This window comes from Sebastes umbrosus, chromosome 4 (genome assembly GCF_015220745.1).
Source record: "Sebastes umbrosus isolate fSebUmb1 chromosome 4, fSebUmb1.pri, whole genome shotgun sequence".
NCBI classification, from domain to species: Eukaryota; Metazoa; Chordata; class Actinopteri; order Perciformes; family Sebastidae; genus Sebastes; species Sebastes umbrosus.
The window spans coordinates 9,184,991-9,198,297 of record NC_051272.1 but is presented as its reverse complement, the minus strand read 5'-3'; positions in this window follow the sequence as shown (position 1 = coordinate 9,198,297).

Sequence of the window (13,307 nt, the reverse complement as noted above, 5' to 3'; positions counted from 1 at the left end):
TGGTATCAGATGAGGAGCTCAGATATCCAGGATGAACTTTGAATTGAACCACTGCTCCTTCATGTTCAAGTTGAGGCGGATTAGCAGCTGATCGGCACTTCTCCTGGACGCCTCCCTTTAGAGATAAATCGACAGCCGTCGTGCAGTTTTGTTTGTGTTGTTTTCTTCTTCTTGTTTCCTCATTCTTCTTGTCTTTATAAATTCATTGGTTACCTGGTTGGCAGTGTGTTGTGTAAGGAGGAAGAGAAAGTGATTGTGTCAGGAGTACCACAGACAAGCCAATCATCAACAAGGAGCCGGCTGCAGACCACAATAGTGCATTTCCATCCACCTTTTTTTATGCACAATTTTCAATTTGCACATTGAAACATCGAAAAAAAAGTTTTTACTCTCTGCTGAGGTGTATAAAAGGAAAACACAACAAAGGGCAACGAGAACAGACTTAAAGAATTAATCATGACATACATGACGCATTTGACTTAAACATCCACTGAAGAGCTGAAAACATCAGATCTGTGTGGAGCGATGAGGAGACTGTAACCTTCCTCACATTAATACATGGAACAAACAGAAATGTCACATTTACATCATGTTTTCCACCATTTGGCGTTTGACTACCGCTCGTTACACCTTTTGCTTCTCTCCAGTGTTTTAATGCCACCCGACTGGAGAAGTAGCTCCGCCAACTGAACCAACTCCTAATAATCCAGCCTGCTCTTATTCCCAGAGCGTGAAAAATACCGACGCTTTGTAACGTCCGTTTGCGTTTGATACCGTCGCACAAGGCACCCTTTAAAGATTTAGAGGTGGATGGGTCCAACAAACACAAGTCTTTCATCCAGGAGACTGCTGCTTAGTCCCGTGCATCACGTTACAATCAGCTGTTCATTCATGTCCCGTGTTCACAACGTTAAGTTTCATTTCCACTTTACAAACATAGTAGTTTTAAGCCCAACCATGTTGTTCTTTCCTAAACCTAACTACGTGGATTTGATACAAAAACATAAAGTGACGCCGAGTGGCAGTATGTGACGAGTTGGGATGACAACGTGTTGAATATTCACCCAACAGTTGTGGGTAGAAACGCACATTAATCTGCACTATATTTGGTATATTTTCTGGAATTTTTGTTAAAATTGACGCTAAATTTGACAGGCATGTCCTGTGACGAGCACACGTGTTTGAGGATCCCAGTGAAAGACAGTAGCTGGACCTGGACGAGCAGCAGGAACCGGATGGATGTGTGATTAAGTCTGTAGCTGCTGTTGGTGTTCCAGTATCCCTGCAGGTCCAGTTTTCCCAGACCTGTATCTTGTGAATACCTGTGAATATTTTGCTGATGACTCAACATTTTCCTCTAATTAGCAGCAGATATTTTGGGCGTCCTGAGCTCCACGTCCGGCTCAGCCACACACACACACACACACACACACACACACACACACACAGACTCTCTGGGTCTCTGGGGGTTAAAATGTCTTTGAAGTTGGTTGATAATTATCCAAGCATGCAGGGGGTAATTAACGGTGTCCAGCTCATAAATAAACACATTTCTTCTGCACACACACTATTTATGCAGCAGACGCCGCTGGAACAAAGTCTATCTTCTGCAAAAAAAAAAATCTAAAAACCAGCTGGAGAAGACGGCAATCGGCTCGGTTCAGATCAGTATAGTCAACAAGAATGTACAAACAATGAGAAATCCTACGTTGATTACAACGGCTGACAAAGCGGTTTCCCCCCTGAATGCACCAGTAATGTTTGCATACAAGAAACCCATCTATTTTGTCATGTTGCAAGCTTAACTGATACTGACATTATCAGTTAGTTAAATCCAAATAAACAGATTTTTAAAAAATTAAAATGAAAAATAAAATCACTTGACATACTCCACCACAGTTACTGCTGAAACCTGCAACCTGTGTGTGTGTGTGTGTGTGTTGCTCCTCTATTTAGTCGAGCCGTTATTTTAATTGCTGCCATAACGAGCTGGAAGAGAAGAAGTTTCAGGCTTCATTAGAAACACTCTCACCTTTTAACTGCTGTGAGAGCGAGCTGCTGGAGGGGGCTGATTGACAACACGCTAATTAACCAATCAAGGAGCGCGTGGCGAGCAGGCACCTGTGTGGTCACTCCGAGTGCAATTACCTTCTGCCTGCTCCCCTGCTTCCTGTTCAGCCAATCTGTCGGCCTCTGAGAGCCTAATGACCCGCTAATAAGACAAGCGCTATGGAGTCCATCTTAATGAAAATCAGCCGACCCCCTCCCTCTCCTCACTCTCCTCTCGACGTCGCCGTGGATCATGAAGCCGGCCCTCGACCTTTCGTCACCTCGACGCGCTGAGAAGCCACGCGGTGTTGGAGATTATTAAAAAGGAGAGATGATTTCCTGAAGAGGCCATTGGACTTAATTCTCGCCTCTGAAAGAGAAATGAGTCGTCGGCGGAGGACGGTGGCATCTCAGCACGAAATGAAAAACCTGCTCTTTGATTTTTCCCCTCTCATCTCTCGATCCCCAGGTCATTATCGGACGTGATTGGATGAAGCTGCCGGGTCCACCTGTCTATCCCGCTGCCTGGAGACGGCTTCACACCGGGGGGAAACCTCATCGCTCCAAAACGTCCAAATCTGGACCGTTCAGTTGGAAATTAGTGAAGATCTGGACTGTTTCAGCTTTCTATAAAACATCTGCTGTAAATTTTGAATGTTTTATCACTTCTGCTGGAGGATAAAAAAAGCTCTAATACTGTTTGAGAAGTGTGGTAAAATTCAACATATTTCTTATCGTCAACAAGCCCCATGCACAGACGCAAACAACACGTATTGTGTGTGTATAAAAGCCTGATATCTCTTCTTCCTCTGTGCCACAGAGCTCCATTAAAACACATCAATGAGCCTCACTGTTGCACTGGGTAACATGTTCCTTCATTATCATAAACAAATACAGTTTATCTTTACTCAATCCTACATATTCCGTCCTGCTGCCACAAATACTCACTATGGAGCTAATGTTGATTAATCTGCCGCTGAAAATAGTCCCCAATAAATGCACTATTTCCTCCTGTTTGTTTGACAAAAACTACAGTTAAACAGTTGGTTTAAGGAATTACGGACTTTTTTAAAAATTAAAGTATATATTTGGGAGCTGTTTTTACTATTTATTTACGTCTTCAGTAGGAACAAAAGGGCTTAGAGCTGATAGGAAGTACGAAAGTATTAAGAGGCGGACTAACATGTTGTTGGTTTTGGTCTTTAATGGGATTTGTTGATCGAGTTATCCTGTACTTGAAAGTTTATTCAGTGTCAGAAAAAGTCCTTCAGTGGTGGAAAAAGTACTCTTTTAATTAAGTAAAAATAGCAATACTACAGTGTCCACATTAATTACAATTAAATGTCCTGCATTCCAAAGTATTAGCATCAAAATATACTTAAAGGACCAAAAGTAAAATTACTCATTATGCAGAATGTCCCATTTCAGAATCATATATACTACTGGATTATAATAATTGATGCATTTATGCGTTCATCACTTCATCAAATTGTTTTACTATATATGTTGGCGGGTAGCTTGTGAATACCACCAAAGGATCAATAAAGTCTGATCTTCCTCTATAATAATACATCATCATTTATTTGTTGATTATATTTTGTATTGGTAATCTGAATTTTTTAAATGAATGTAGTGGAGTGAAAAATATAAACTAGCATGAAATGGAAATACTTGAGTAAGATACCAAGTACCTCAAAATTGTATTTAAGTACAGTAATTGAGTAATTGTACTTATTACACAGTTTTGTTGAATACTCCATTCTGATTGGTCGATCACGGCGTTCTACGGTCTGTTATTTCTTTATAACAGACCGTTGCTATGGGTGCAGTTCTGATGTCGGACTCTGGCGGACCGTTTTTGTGTCAAATTATTGATTTCTTAAGTAAGCAGCTGTGTAATAAGTGAGATAATGTACAGCTAGTGGGTCATCGTTGTGAAATAAACTCCTTCAGGGCGATGAGAGACCCCGATGCGTAATGACCGGCTTGCTGTACATAATCCCTTACTTAGTTACTTTCCACCACTTAAGTCCTTAAAATGTTAATTTTAACATCTACTATTCCATGACAGCTAAGAAACTCCATCTGCTGAGGCAACACGTTCTCATCCCAACTCGCCACATACCGCCGCTTTGTCACGCTCCTTGGTGTCACTTTAGGTTTAGGCAACAAAACCACCTATGTTTAGGAAAAAAACGACATGATTGGGCTTAAAATTACAACGTTTGTAAAGTGAAAATGAAACTGAACGTTGTGAACACAGAAAACGAACGAACAACTGATTGTAACGTGAAAGTGAAACCACAGTCACTCCCGGCGCATTTTCCCTGAGCGTTTACTGCTGCTGCGGATGGGTTTACATTATAGTTAATGGAATGCCCGGTGCATCTCATACAAGCACTAAAGCTAAACGGCCGTGATAAAACCTCGGCTGGCTGAAGCAGACCATGTGATATGATCGAAAGCTCCAGAACAGAAATCAAGAACGATATTTGAATCAAAATCACCTTTCTTTTTTATAAGGAATGCATATTTATAACATGAACCCTTCAAACTGCTGAGTTCAGAGGAACAATTTCAGAGACTTTTCTACCTGAAACACAAGAAAATAAAGATTGAACAACACCTGGAGCATCATGGGTAATGAATCGCCTTATTGCTGCAAGTCACACAGTGAGAGGCTGCAGTGTTTTTAGGTGACAGTGATCAACGGGCAGTTACGGTCGTACAACCTGCTATTTTATCTAATGGGATATTGGACAATTGTGTGTGTGTGTGTGTGTGTGTGTGTGTGTGTGTGTGTGTGTGTGTTGCTGGGAAAGTGACAGTATATTTTGCAGAGGTATGAATATTTTATGGAGTGAACTCATTAGACGCTCGGCCTCTCGGGAGCTCAGAGGAGAGTTTGTTTTGTTCCAGATTATTTGCGTGATGAATTATACATCTCTGGGATTCAACAATATGAAAACAACACAGCTACAATTAGATGGAGGGTGGAGGGCTATATTTACACTCCACACATCAAAAATGTGCCTGGCCCACTTTACTGTCCGCCAGCTCGCTTCCTGTCTGTGAAGGACACTTTTAAATAATAGTAATTATTAGTATAATAAATAATATCTGGAATGAAAATCATTTGAGAACCATTTGTACAAAGTGATATATATTTAAGTGAATCATTTTTAGATGAAGTTTTCTGTTGGTTATTCACAGCAGATCCAATCTGTTAAATCCACGCCGACCGCTTTTAAAGGAATAGTTCAACCTTTTGGGAATACTCCTTTTGCGAGTGAGATGAGAAGATGAATAACAATCTTGTGTTAAAGTACAACTGAAATTATATCGTTGTTTGTCTGCTGCAGCAGCTGGTGGGCCTCAGAGCGCCATCTAGTGGGCTGTGGAGGTACTGACAAATGGTTCGGTTAAATTCAAAGAAATATTTTCTTGGTAATTTACAGAGCAAAGCTAGTTATTTTTATACCTACGTGTGCTCAAGACGTCAATCACCACATCAATCACCACACATCAACAGGTAGACAAACGTGTTTTGCCACTAGATAGCCAACGTTCTCAGATGCAATGACACAAAATGGATCGGTTATTGAAACGTGCTTAAAAGTGATGTGGGACACAACCGCCAATAAAAGCTCCAAAGCGACCCTGAATACAATAAATTTGGATTCATAATGTCAGGAAGTGATGGGTGAGGGTAAGCAGACTATTTATTTTGGTCATTACAGCTTCCTTCTTATCTAACTTAAAAACATGAACACACGTCTGTCCTGCCCTTTAGCTTGTTGAACGAGCCACCAAACAAACATTCACTGCTAACATCAGATTGAAGGCTAGATAACAAATTAGCTTTTCAGCTGCAGTACATTAAACAGCATGTAAACATACCTGCAAATGTCACTTCAGTCCTGTTAGATGCTGCTGTGGTCCTTACTCTTTAATGCCACCAACAACACGCCGTCTGTCCATGACTCATTTGTGTACTTTGTCTCTGGTTCCCCTGCAGGAGCTCAGCCTGCCAGCTGCTATCAATCAAACACAGACAAACAAACACTCAGAGGCTGAAAAGGAACATTTCTGATATTTAGATTTTTTCTGTTTTAATGAGAAATAATATTAACAATAAATCTTAAAATCACTTTTCTGACTCGTTTCTCAAAGGAGAAGTGATTTACAGAGCAGATGTTTATGCTGTAGCAGACAAAAATAATGTAATTTCAGTTCGACTTCATCAGATAAACACCTGAAGTAAAGCTTGAACACTGCAAGCAACACAAACTGTTCACTTTTCACTAGTTTTTCTGTCTTTATGGTTGACTGTACCTTTAACACTGTGATGGGGGTGGGGAGGGGGGTTTGTCTCCAATCTCCGCCGGCTCCATTAGAGTGCTGACAGGGCTGTGAATGGGCTGGAGGCCTCGTGGCCTCGGAGCAATCACCACGGCCATTTCACACCCTGCTGATCCCCTCATCTGCTGCAGAGACGAGAGAGGGGCTCTGAGGGCCCCGGAGGCCCCTGATGAAGTCCTGACCTCACTCTCCAGAACCCACGGGATTAAAAAAAATACTCCTCCTGCTCAAAGTGAAGACGGCTGCTCAAGTTAGTCGACGGACAAATTGGAAAGTTTTATTGCAAGATGACAAAACTGACTCTGGAGTCACTGGACCTCACGAAATGAGTAGAAACTTATAATACATGCATTTATATCCTACATGCTTTATGTCATGGAAATACTCAAAGAAAAGAAAATGTTCTGTCAAGTTTTCTTCTCTACATGTTAACCTGGGAAGTTCACACATTAAGGTCCAAAATTTGATTCTTAAAGTGTACCAATAAATTTATAACGCTGAACATACACAGCCTTCGGCTTTAAATGTCCTCTAGAAACGTTAAGGAGAGCGTCTTTTCTTCAGCAGACACATTTTAGAGCTGTTTTGCTGACATTTTTTCGTGTTTCACGAACAAAAATAGACTTCCACAAGGAAGACTTTCAAATTAGTGAACAGTCTGGATTTAACTTGTTTCTGTCTCTCGTCAGGTCAGCATGATCAATGCTTGTCCTCATTGGTTATCTTGAATCAGTAACACTTGAAAAACTCCTCTAAAATGCCTCAATGTGTTCGCCAGAGATAAAAAAATAAAAAAATAAAACCCTCAAACTTTGTGCAAGTGGACGAGGAACAACCATCGCTCTGCAAAAGGAAAAGTGGTTAATAAATAATCACATTTTGAGATTTAACTATAAAAATGAATCCTGCCTCAAACACTGATATTCATATAGTAACGTGCACATAAGTACATGGGTAAAAAAGGGATGTATGAGTTTGAACTTTTTTAGAAACCGATGATTTTTCAGGACACCTACTTCACGCGTCCATATCTCCTACCGATAGTTAACACCGGCTTGTTTTAACCGTGAGCATGGCTTCTAGCTTGTTTGGTTTTGCCCACAAAGAATGATGGCTGGTTCAGACTACACAATATCAGCCCGATTATAGCCCGACACGGCTGTCGTAGGGTGTCGGCTCGGATCGGGAACGTCGCCCATGACCATTGATCGTTTTATCCTGTGTAGTGGACGACAACTGATGCCACGTCTGGGAAGCCTCACGACGTCCCGACAGAAAGTCTAGCATGTTTGATATTTGTTTTTTGCCTTCCACGACGTGTTCCGTCACGGCCGTGACTTTGACCAATAGGAGCACAGAGCGATCTACTGCGCAGGTGTGTACCACTGTAAACAATGGCGAAGCGAAAGAGGAACGATGTTGGTGCTGTAATGGTGGAATTGTGAATGGAGGAAAGATTTGTGGAGCTATGGCAATAACACCCCAGCCTATTTGATGTTTCAGAGTGGAAAAGTGGAGAGAGAGTGGCGCTTCAGCAACCCGGTGAGTATACTACTGCCATTAGCATCAAGCTTCCTTCCTGATGACATCACGCATGTCGTGAAAAACGACCAGTGAAGATTGGTCGGGGACCAACGTGTAGTCTGTCATGATGCTCGACCAAGTCACGACAAGAATTTATGACTCTCAATCGCCTAATCTGACATAGTGACCATCGTAACAGACAAAAGTACTGTGTAGTCTGAACCAAGCATAAGAAGACCTTTTATCTGTGAGTGAAACTGTTTTAACCATGACTACCATTCTTCCCTAACCATAAGCAGACTTTAACCGTAAGTGTTTACGTAATGTCTTTTAGCTTGTCGACAGTGAATTTCATCCTCGTGTCCTTGTGAAATATTTGATTCGACAAGCTGATTTGGCTCTCCGTTCCCTCAAAGGTTAGCGCTGTCAAGGCGGTTTGTTATCGATCCACAGCTCAAATTGGCATGTCGGAGTTCACCGAAGTTGAACTTGATGTGTATAAATTCACAAATTTGCAGATGTATGTCGGCCCTGCAAGCGAATCCACTGAGCACAGTGATTCCATAGAAGTTTTCCTGTTTTAAATGCTGGTGTGACCGGGCATTTACGTTGAAAGAAATGACTATTAACCTTTGTTTTTATCTTTATATTTCCTTAGTTGTAGATCTGTCTGGCTTCTTTGTATTCGTAGATCTTATTATATGATGCTAATAAAGTTAATTGATAAAATGTTCAGCCTGATAGATTTCTGAGGAAACTTTGGGAATTCACTAGAATTTGAGGTTCTGTGTGTTTTTCTTAAACAACATTGGCGTGTAAAGCCGGATCCAGCAGAGTCACGGTTTCATCATGTTCTGCAGGTTCAATAGGTAAGTTGATGAACAGCATTAACAGCAGCCTGAACATGCAGATGTAGACTTTAATGAATCTCTATCTGTGGCGTGGGTTCGAGATAACCAGCAGGCCTCTTCGCTGTGAGCAGAAACAGGGAAACAGCGGAGGAAAAAACACGCAATCAGAGCAGTAAATGACAATCTGCTGCCCGACAAAACCAGAAATGAGCTGGAAGAAGAAAAAAAAAAGAAGAAATGCCACATTCAGGGGCCGACGCAGTCCCACTCATGTAATGATCTCGTATCAGAGGCCACTAAAAGGACAATTTTCCTCCCCAGGCTTTAATGTGTGATACTCATCAGCCTCTCTGCCTCAAATAGAAACTGATGTGCCGGATCTCTGCCTGTTTCTGGGGAAAGTGAGAATTTCAATTACCTCGCCTCAGCGGCGGCCAATCTTAATAACTTCGTTCTTAATTCGTGTTCACGTCGGCGTCGAGGCGTTGCATCCAGGCGTTTCCCCTCACAACGGGCTGCCGAATACGAGACTGGCACCACTTAGCTCCATCAGGACCCCCCTCCCATCCCTGCTAACCGCTCAGCTCCTGTGGAATAAAGGTCAAGTAATCAGGCATCTGGAAGGACAGCTCATTTGTCATCCCTTGATAAATGCGTCAGCGGCTAATCTGTAGAGCAGGACCCCGCCGCGCCGCCCCGAACAGAAAGGTTAACTGATTCAAAACAGGAAGCGATGGAGGACGATGGCAAAAAAAAAAGAAAAGAATAAAACTTCATTTTGATTCAATTGTTTGGTGGCTATTTCTGGACCAGTGGATTGTGGGAAGGCTCCGACAATAACCTCCACCCCGCCGCTAAATGACAGCAGACTGTAGCGAACATTAACTGTGACAAGACATTAGCAGCGATGAGGCGATACGTTTCACTGCAGGAAGGAAAAGCTGCTGCCTCCATCTCCCCTCTCACATTCACTTCTTCTCATGCCTCCCAACAGATTCCCGTCTGCTGAAAGTCAACTTGACAACGCTGGAAAAAAGTGGTTTCACTGTTTTCACTGACAAGGAATCCAGCAGAGATTTGATTTGAAAAAAATAGTGGAAACACAAAAAGAATTTCGTACCAAAGACTGACAAGGTCAACCCGGTCCAACTCCCTACTCGTTAAATACCACTGATTGGGCCGCCCCTTTGGGATCGGAAACCGACGTAGGGAGGCACCCTTTAGCGACAGTAGGTGATGAACCGGGCTTTCAACTAACTCCAATGTAAACCCACCCGAGGCGTTATTCGACGGTCGAGCAAGTGACGTAATGAGAGTCCGTTCAGGGCGGGCGGGCGGGTGGAAGGGGTGGTGGATGGGTCAAACAAACACAAGACTTTCAACCAGGAGACTGCTGTTCATGTCCCGTGTGAAACTAAAAGTAACGTTGACTTATTTTGTCACGTCAGTCGTTAGTCACGTGACTCATCGGTATCGTCAGTACCGTGAGTCATGTGAGCCGCTAGTCAGTGAAGTTAACGTCAACCATGATCTTTTCCTAACCCTACCTAAGTGGTCGTGTGGCCTAAACCCAGCTTCCTGTGAAAACGGGAGTTTATTTTGAAAGGACACTATGCACGTAACAAGTGTATTGACACGCCGTCCCTGACACATCCAAAAGTACCCCGTGTGTTGCTCTACGATACCGAGGGGTACTGACCAAGTGGCGACCCTGTGTTTGTTGTCAAGTTAACTTGTCACCGTCTTTGCTACGCTACGCCCAACGGAGAAAATTGAGAGTCACCGCAAAGTCACAAGCTCTGCAGATTTAGGCGGAATATGATGGAAACTACCACAAAGAAAAGGAAGAGCAACTGCAACAAAGACTGTGAAACTACTTATAAGTATTTATAAGCCAGTTGAAGGCGATTCTCAGAGTTTTTTGTGAAATTTGCCAGTTATTTTTAAATTTCACACAGTAGGAATACGTCAGGAAGTCACGACACAGTTCGTGTGAGTCTCACAAGAAACAAAAAGAGTTGTGTGCCGATCTATGGATGCATTCAGGAAAAGCATAGAGATGTTACAAGATAAGGGGCAGAATAGAAAAGTTTATTATTTCATTTAGATAGACATTATATCTAAATAGCTCTCAGCCTTGGTAACGTGTCCCACATTGTCCCACAAAAACATACTCTTTGTCCCACATTTAGTTTGTTGGAATCTGGTCTAATGCTGCATTCCTCTGATTTTATGTACCATCTTAAATCCTTCATGTTTAATGTTTCTGTGTAAATTGAAATATGGCTGAACACGCCTGTGTTGTCCTCTTTGTTTACCTTTTTTTTTTTAACGCCTCCGGGCTTCCCCTGGTAACCGTGGTAACCCTGTGTTTAACATCACAACGCTATGAATTGTGGGTAATTCCCTCAGGCAAAGTCTGCAGAAATGCAGACTTACGGAAAGTGTTCATGAAGGGCTCAAAATGTCTGCGAGAGAGCCCTCAAAGACTTGACGATTTGACAGTGGGACAGCCCTTAACCCTCATGGACTTTGTGGGAATGCGCCTCAAAGTCTGTGAGTGTGGACGTTAGGATTGGGCCTTTAGCGAGCGACACAAATGTGAAAATTCTTCTTCTGCAGCTTTGATAAAGTGCATTTGCACGCAGTACATGAGACAGTCCTAAACTAAGGTTTACTATCATGTAATCTGCACTGGCTGCTTTTTTAGTTTGAACTGAATTATATCTACTTATTGGAAATGTTTTTAAAGATATAGTGTGTAGGATTTGGTGGCATCTAGTTGTGTGGTTGCAGATTGCAACCAACTGAGTACCCCTCCGCTCACTCCACCCCTTCCAAGACGGCGAGTGCAAAACTGTGGTAACGCTGTTCGCCTCACTCAGAGGCCATCCTTAACACAATAACACTACTTTAGGAGCAACGGAAGTCCAACAGCGGCTGGCAGTACCACGGTTTTGCACTCTGCAGTTCACGTTACGGCAGTTTCACAAGCGTGTGGGAGAACTACGGTGGCCTTCAGATAACGTAAAAATGCTAAAGGTTCTCTCTAGAGTCAGTGTTTGGTTGTCCGTTCTTGGCTACTGTAGAAACATGATGGTGCAACATGGCGGACTCCTTGAAGAGGACCCGCTCCCTATGTAGGGCTCATTCTAAGGTAACGAAAACACAACTATTCTTAGTTTCAGGTGATTATACACTAAAGAAAACATTGTTATGAATATTATAATCCATTTATGCCACTAGATCCCCCTAAATGTTACACACTGGCCCTTTAAATTAACTTTTTGTTGTTGTTTGGTTGTTGCAAGTTGTACAGTCAATCTACCTCTTGTAGTTCTTCCCTCACCTGTAGAGGTGCTCAGGACACGTACGAGTTCAGTGATGCGTTCACTTACAAATATACGTACGGAAGTTCATTTGACCAGCGATCGCGTAGCTTAGAAAAAAAGTGAAGAAACAGCACAGTCAGTGACATCTTTGAACTAAACAAAACCATAAATTGAATAAATTAATAAAATTCTCCACACCTGCAGTGATGAGAGAAATATCGTGATGGTGAATTGGTGATGTCACCTCATGATGTCACGTCTGAACAGAGCATGCTCAGACTCTCGTTTGGCTTGCGAACTTTCTGAAGTGTTTCCAGACGAGCTGAGAGTCAGCGAGGGTATTTTTTTATTATCTGTTAACTGAATCACCTCGAAGCCCCTCACATCGATGATTTATGAGAGGAGATTTGCATCATCAGTGGGCACGCAGGGACCTATATCCTGGAGAAACACCAGCCGTATTATTATCCCCACAACAATCATCTCCCGGCTCATTTATGATGAGAAAAACACAGCGGCATAATTAAATTAGTCTTTATAAAATTTTGATTGGATGGAATTATTTTCTCCCGTCTGCGAAGCTCTTTTCCCCCAAAGAAGAGTGACTCAATGTGACAAATGTTCTCACCTCAACAGGTCCACTTTTAGATCGATTTTTCTGATCTTTAAAATGCATTTCATGTCTTCCTCTCTTAAAAAAGAAGAATAAAATGAGCCCTGAAACTCTAAAAAAGTTAGTAAATGGACCTTGAGTTAAGTCCACTTAAAAAGTAAAGAATAAAACTAAAACTGAACACAAACTGAAGCCAAAGAGAAAACATTCACTCAAAGTTAAGAGTCCACTTAGTTAAAATAAGCACATTAAACATCTAGAGCAGTAAAATGCAACATACACATTAATGCAGCAGTAATATTAATCCAGAAACATCAGATATAATAGTAAAACACTGACAGGGAACATTTTACTGCTCAATTAATACTTTTACTTTCAGTACTTCATGCATATTGGGCTCTAAGTAAGGGTTTTGAATGCAGGACTTTTACTTGTAGTGGAGAAAATAAAGGATCAGGTCTGAATACTTCCTCCACCACTCCCTGTTGGCGACGGGCCACTGAGAGGTGGAGCAACACTGGAAGAGGAGAGCTTCAGTGTCACATTTCCTGGTATTAACGTGAAAGTTTGTCTGAT